The 7,720-nt window shown below is 36.7% G+C and overlaps 2 non-coding genes across 2 annotated transcripts; both read right to left on the bottom strand.

Annotated features, from left to right (window-relative positions):
- Nucleotides 1-221: 221 nt before the first annotated feature.
- LOC114075423 lies at nt 222-353 on the bottom strand. Its single transcript, XR_003575873.1, has one exon. It is a non-coding gene; the product is annotated as a small nucleolar RNA snoR77 (small nucleolar RNA).
- Nucleotides 354-467: 114 nt separating this feature from the next.
- Nucleotides 468-565, bottom strand: LOC114075469. Its single transcript, XR_003575915.1, has one exon. It is a non-coding gene; the product is annotated as a small nucleolar RNA snoR1 (small nucleolar RNA).
- Between the last annotated feature and the right edge of the window lie 7,155 nt (nt 566-7,720).

Raw genomic sequence — 7,720 nt, 5'->3', positions numbered from 1 at the left:
TTAAGATTTTCCTCTACAACATAACAAATTAGATATATTCATATTCAAAAATTAGAAAACAATTGAAACTAAAATATATTGATTATATATGGCTTGGATTTTCCCACAAGATGAGAAAATACATTAAAATATTCATCAAATCCATAAATCTAAGCAATCATATAATAACATATATTATTATTAGTCTGGAATATATTATGCTAATAAAAGCAATTATCGAAATTGTGCTTAAGATTACTAGACCAGCTTTAAAGATGTAAGTATATTTCGGTAAATCTAAGAGCGTAAAACGAATTCATTTTATGAGCTAATTAACACCTCTCTTTCCATCGATTATCGAAAAGGGGCTGCCTGAATTTCTACTCAAAAATTTACAAAAGCAAAAAATCAAAGGAAAAAAAACATTGAAAATTATATGTTCTGGGATTTGAAATTGAAAAATATAATAGAGATGCAATTTTTGAGGGGGTTCAGATTTTTGCTTAATGTTCCCAAGGAAAGAACCTTTTGAAGGCTCTTCTCATACAAGAGGTGTCAGAAATAGAAAAGCGCCATCATCTTTGCACCTAACAATTAATCAACTGTTCGGAAGTGAGAGAACATATAAAGTAGTTTTGATGATTGATAAAGTGGGTATGGTTCATTACTTGTTGTCGTGTGTGTACTTTAACTGCAGATGACATGTACAAGTATGAGAGATTGCGGCAAAGAAGAAAAAGTGCAAAAATAAAGAAGGAAAAGAAGGAAACGAATATGGAAAGAAATAAAGAAGAAAACAAGTTAAAAAATAGCAATTCAAGTCAAATAAGGAAAGAAATAAAGAAGTTACAATTCTAGTCAAATAAGGAAAGAAAAATATAGAAAAATTCAAGAAGGAGAAGGATTTGTAATTATTTTCCTTGTAGAAGCTGAAGACAAATTAAACTCTACAAAAAGATCAAGAAGTTGAAGGAAAAAAAGTATCTTTGCAATAACAAAAATCGAGAGTACTTTTCCAGCAAAGCCAGATTGATAGATATTGCATATTCGCAAAATATATCATCTTGAGAGTAATAGTTATTGGAGAAAAATCACAGAGCTTCATCACAGCAACGTAAGGACTAGGTTCACAAAAAAAAATTTCACTCTGAACTATTGAATGTTGAAGTCTGATCAATTAAAGTCTAGGGTTATTAGTCTTTGTAATTTGTTCGAGGTTTATTATTGTGTTGCAATAATTCCTAGATTGTGTAACAAGAACTGAATTTGACTTCTTGGGAGTAGAGTCTTGAGAGAATTGTAACAAAAAGTGGGTTTGACTTCTTGAGAGAGAGGTTGTGAGAATTGTAAAGAAGAAGTGGGTTTGACTTCTTGGGTGGTTAGAGTTAACAATCGTTGAGAGGTTTTGTAAACAAGAAGCGAGTTTGACTTCTTGGTGAGTGGATAGTTTTGGATTATAGTTAATTGAAAAGGGTAGAAGTTTAAATTTAGATTCACTGATTAACGGAGTTGTAAATCTTGAATTAACATAAAACTTCGTTGTGGTTTTTCCCTTCCTTGAGTTTGGAAGGTTTCCACGATAAATCTTTGTTTTATTGTGTTACGAAAGAATTACAAGAACCTGGTTCTTGTAATTCAGGATAAGGCTTCTTTAGTTGGTACCAGAGCAAGTCTTTTCATTAAAAGACTAACATCTATAAAAGGATCAATGGCTTCACCACCTACACTATAGGAAGGAGCTTCTCAAACTCGACCACTACTGTTTAATGGAAAGTATTATGGATGGTGGAAGAATCGCATGATGGATCACTTACTAGGAGAAAATCCAGACCTACGGGGAGTCGTGTTTGACGGTCTAACCATAGCCATGAAGAATGGAACTGATGGAACCACTCCAGTACCAAAGGATAGGAAAGAATGGAATGTTATAGATAAACTTGCAATTCAAAACAATGCTAAATCAAAAACAATCTTTGATTTGTGAAATTGGTACAGATGAATAAAATCAAATATTATCATATAAAGATGCAAAAGCAATATGGGAAACTTTGTAAACTGCGCATGAAGAAACAACTCAAGTAAAGAAGTCAAAAATAGATAACTTGAACAGACAATATGAACTATTTCGAATGGCAGAAGGTGAAACAATCCAAGCGATGCACACTAGGTTCAGTACTATCATTAATGAAATCTACTCACTAGGTGAAATAATTTCCAATAGGAAGGCAGTCAGAAAACTTTTGAGTGTTCTTCCAGAATCTTGGTAATGCAAAATAGAAGTCATTACTGAAGCACTTGATCTAGATAAGTTAGATATGGATGAACTCATCGGAAATCTCATGACCTATGAACTCAAGAAAAAACAAGAAAAATAAATTGGAGGCAAAAGAAAGGAGAAGAACCTGGTTCTTACAGGCATAACACCAGAAGAGTTTGAGGACGAAAACATTGCGTTAATGACCAAAAGGTTCTCAAGAATGTTAAAATAGGGAAAAGTGTTCCATGGAAGGAACTCTCAAACAATCACTGAAAGTCCAATAGATCAAGTATGTCACATGTACGGAAGTCCGGATCACTTTGTCAAGTTTTTTCCATTAAAAGCTCTAGATAAAAAGAGGAATAGTTCCGAGAAACAAAAGGAAATCAAGAATGATAAGTACATTCCCACAAACAGATGAAAAACCAATCAAGAAGTTGATCTTTCAATGAAAAGGGACTTTGCCGCTATGGGGGACTTATCAGAAGAAGAATCTAGGATGGAGGGTTCGAAAATCAATCACTACTTGCAATAGAACAATCAAATAAATATGATTTTATTGCACTCATTGCTGAAACAGATTCTGAAGATGATGAAGAATATGACAAACAAATCAAGGTAAGTTTTCATCACATTAAAGTTAATACTGATTCATATTATAAACAAAAAGAACTAGAGTCCCTATTGAGTACTCTTATAGATGCATATCAGTCAACCAGTTCTGAAAGAGAACAAATAATGGAAAACTATGTATCTTTCAGAGTAGAAAATGACAATGTTGAGAAACACAATCATTTTCTATAAAATAAATTAAAAGAACAGATTAAAATCTCAGAATTAAGTCACAAGGGCATAAACTCTTCTAGTGAACTTCAGTTTGCTCTAGAAAAAAAATTGTTAACCATAAATTGTCAGGCCTTAAATACAAAAAAATAGGTTGCTACAAGAAAACTTTGATCATACAAAACTTGATTTGGATCGAAATTTAGATGGAACAGGTCCTCTGAAATTTTAACTCAGATTCAAGAAAGAAAAACAACCAGTCAAAGTGGGATAGCTTTTAGAAAACAAAATAATATTGTAGCACACACTATTCACATGTCTAAAAGTGTATGCACTCATTGTGGAAACTCAGGGCATTTAAAGCATCAATGTAAAACTCTATTTGATGCTTTTCAGAATAATGTTAGGTTCACCAAAAAGAAAAAGGCTGATATAGCTAAGAATCTGGTTCCAAATAAAAATGCTGCTAATAAAAAGTTTTCTGATTTGCCTTTGTGGGCTAGAAGAAATCTTATTGATCCTTTTACTCACATAAAGGGCCCCAAGCTAATCTGGGTTCCCAAGACTAATCTTTGACTAGTGTTTCAGGTGAAGGTGATAGGGAAAAGATCAACTTAGTACATGAATAGTGCATGCTCCAAACATGTGCTAAAAATGATAGAAAATTTCCTCTCGCTCTTTGATTTTCAAGGCGGCAGTTTAGTCCTTTAAAAGGATGAGAAACGCGAAAAATACAAGTAAAATAAATAAATAAGTTGAAGAAAGTGAAATGATATCAAACATCTTTGATGATGCAAATTTAGGAAACATTGCATATGAACCTAGTTCACATCTAACAATCATTGATGCACCTGAAAGATGAATTATTGTACTAACCTATGGTCTTGGAGATGGGGGGAATAATAGAGCAATCAAGATAGTTAGACTATGGTACACCTTCAAGGGGAACTTCGTTGTGTGAACCTTGTCCTTGTTATTCATTTGAAGTTATTGAAAGTTTACTGATACGCTCAAACTTACTTCTTAAATAAGAAGTAAAGCGGTCGTGTCAAGTAAATAACCCAACTAGTGAGGTTGGGATCGTTCCCACGAGGAAAATAGTCTAGACTTAACTTCAACTTGTTATTACTATTGTTTTGTCAATGACTTCCTTGGAAAGTAAATAACAATAAAAGGGGGGTTTCTAATTCTAAATGAGTGAAAATAAATAACGCAATTGAAAGAGACACTTAACAGCTTTGAATGTTGGATTTTAATCAATTAATCAAAGTAACTAGGGTTTACATGTTCCCCACAAGTTCATAAGTTGATAATTCTAACTATAACAATTCTTTCCTAGTATCTTGCATGCAAAATGATAAGTTATGCATTTCTAAATCCTTGGTCCGGCATCTAGAAAATCTCACTCCGCACCTTGGTCCGGCTACGTGTGTTGCTTTCCTAACCCTTATCTTTACCTCATATTAAGCATCGTATTCGGTATTTGACTAAGATATTCCCTCGTACCAATCAATACTAGCCTATTAGATAGTATACACTAAATCTATGTTAATAATTCTTTTCCTATTATCTACCTCCTTGGTCCGGCAAGTAGCATTAAGGCGAGTTCTAACATTGATCATCCGTAAAAAAGACTTCTAAGCGAAAGAATTATTAATACATGCAAGACACTTTTCTAGAATTGTTATTTTAGCTAGGGTTTATCTCATTATTTGCCTATGGTTCCCACAACCCTAGTTATGGAGTTTAGTTACTCATAGCCATAAACACAATATTCAAATATATTAAATAAGAATTCATGTACTTACTTCAATGAGAAAGAATAAAATCCAAAAGTTTGATTGATTAATCACCAAAAATCACTTGCAAGAATTCTCAAAGTAATCGATAATCTCACGAAAAGTCTAATGATTATCAAGAATCTCACAATACAATGTTTACCAATACGGAGTTTTATTAATCTAAGAGTCTAACTATCAGGTGTCTAACTAGCAGGTGTCTAACTATCAGGTGTGTAACTATCAGGTATCTAACTATCGGGTGTCTAACCTCAAAAACGAGGTTTTTTGAACTATTTATAAAAAAAATAAAAACCTAATTAAACAAGGATTCTAATTGCTGGAAATCTGCCAAAACGCGGCTGGGTCGACGGACCTCGCGACGGACCGTCGTGGTCACAACGGACCGTCGTGGACTCCGTCGTCCCATACTTGTGGCAATTTCTTCTGCTGCTTTCTTCATTCCCCTCGACGGCAAGTATGACGGACCGTCATAGGCACAACGGTCCGTCGAGGGTCTTCGTTCCAAAATACTTCAACTCTCGAAATTTGGGTACTGGGATCACTTCTCTGAACTTCACGACGAACCTGCAGGACGGACCGTCATAGCCATGACGGACCGTCACAAGCTTCGTAATCCCACACTTGGTCAGACTTCCCCATCTTCCTTCAGCAGCTGCACTACGCTGCCACCTACGGACCGTCACAGGCACGACGGACCGTCATAAGCTCCGTAGGTGGTCTCTTCTGCATTTCTTCGCTCAAAATCTCCGCATTCAGCTTTGGACAGATTTCCTGCAAAACAAAGAGAAACTTATATCAAAATTAGCACAAAAAGGCTTTCGGACACACTAAACTTAAGGAAAAAGTATTAATTATACCGTGAAACCACGGTATATCAACACCCTCAACTTAAATTCGTTGTTTGTCCTCAAGCGACGCACTATGACTCAATACAAAATCTTTGTACAATAGTATCCATGTTTTATCCTTTGCAATCATTTGGCTATCAATCCCGATTAATCTCATCAAATCTATGCATGCTATCACTATTAGGCTTGAATTTTGTGGGATCAGAACATGACACAGACTCACCATGCATTAACACCTATCCTCTTCAATTTCTCACCGAGGTGCTAACAATTCTGGTATTGCAACTAGTGTCCTCACTTTAGAACAAAATCCTCATTTTTCACACAATGATTTCAGTTTGAGTATAAGGATTACTTTTCAACACTCGCTCTCAGAACAAAGTCACACTCATTCATACCTATTGCCATAAGCTTGCCCTTATTTTCACTGCCTTAAGTTCGCTATACAACCCTTAGGATCACGATAGGACTTTTTTAGCTTGTAACATAGGCTCAGGGTCAGGTAGGGTATATTTAGGTATACTTTAGTGACTTTTTGCCCTCCTTGACATATCGGCTAAACCTTCCCTTTTCTATCATTTTATCTCGCCCAGTTTCTCATATTCTTTCCCTTTGCTCAATTTTCTCTTCTTTCTTCATTTGTGTAAGTGACTCTCTTCTTTTCTTGTTTGTAATTCTTGTATATTTTTCTTTTTCTTTACTTTTCTTTCAACTAATTCTTGAGTCACTTTACTTTTGTTCTTTCTCTCTCTTTGTTCTTTCAACCCCACTTTCCAGAGCATTCCTCATAATAGCCACCCTCAACTCATGGCTTTGCCATGAGTCAAGGTACACAATACCCAAGGTTGGGTCAGGGCCAAAACGAAGGTTGTTTACTGTATTAGCCACCCTCAACTTATGCTTTTGGCATAAGCTGAGGTGCACATGTCCAAGGAGGGACCAGGGCCAACACATTGTTCCCAGAAAAGATCAGTTGGGGTGAAAAAGAAAGGTCTAATTTAAGCTCAGATTATTTGGATCAAAGAAGGATAAATTTCATTTGGTTTCTTTTATTTAGGCTAGAAATGGGCTATATTGAATAAGGGCCTATGATCCTTTCCTAATTGTCTATTACAGCTTACTTTTAGCAGGACTAACCAGGCAAGTTCTAGCTCAGTACCAATAGTGGACTATTCAAATTTCCCCACTCTCACTTGACATGTCATCACTATACCAGATTATTAGACACCTAGTTCGAATTAAAGACTTAGGGTAATGCAATGGTGTAACTCTATTTCACGCTTAGAGCCACACAATTGTCAGTTACTATGCCTAGTCATGCGTTATTTTCAGTTTATCAGGATATCATTTTAGCCATCATGCTCTAGAATTAAACTATGTACAAAAGATATAAACATGCCGGTTCAACAAAAAAAATAATCAGTCTTTTGGGGAAAAAGAACTCAGGCAAGAAAACCCCAAAAGAGGATAGTGAGTTGGGCTACTCAGACTTCACCCTAACACTCACTTTCCATTTACCCCACCCCCAACAAAAAAGCATGCAATTGTCCCCAATGCATAAAAAAATAGAAAGATTAGAGGGGTAGGTGAAGCAAACCTGTGGCGCATAGCGCCGTCGATCAACAAGCTGGTGGGTCCGGTTTCCCAGAACCCACATCCTCTGCAATCTGGACACCCTCAGTGGTGTCCTCAGCAATCTGGACACCCTCAGTGATGTCCTCAGCAGCAACCGCACCATCAGTAGGGCCTCCTGCTGTCTCTATAGTGCGGGAGCTAGACGCCCCAGCCGCTATCTGTGATGCTCTGATTTGGTGTGCCTCCGCCTCAGCAAGTGAGGCTCTCCTCGCGGCCTCCATCTCCCGTCGCTCCTTCTTCCTTGCTCGCGCCTCATCTTCTGATCGACCCCTACGCCTCTTGGCACTCTCTCGAGGGGAAGGTGGGTGAATGTCTGAGGTGGCAAACAGGGCCGCCAATACAGTGTCCTCAACAGGCTCGACAGGCTCCGGCACTCTCGCCTCTAGGATCGTGTCAATGTCTGCCCGAAGACTGTC

The sequence above is a fragment of the Solanum pennellii genome, chromosome 12 (genome assembly GCF_001406875.1).
Source record: "Solanum pennellii chromosome 12, SPENNV200".
Taxonomy (NCBI): Eukaryota; Viridiplantae; Streptophyta; class Magnoliopsida; order Solanales; family Solanaceae; genus Solanum; species Solanum pennellii.
The sequence above is the reverse complement of the archived record's forward strand: the minus strand, read 5'-3'. Positions and strand labels throughout refer to the sequence as shown.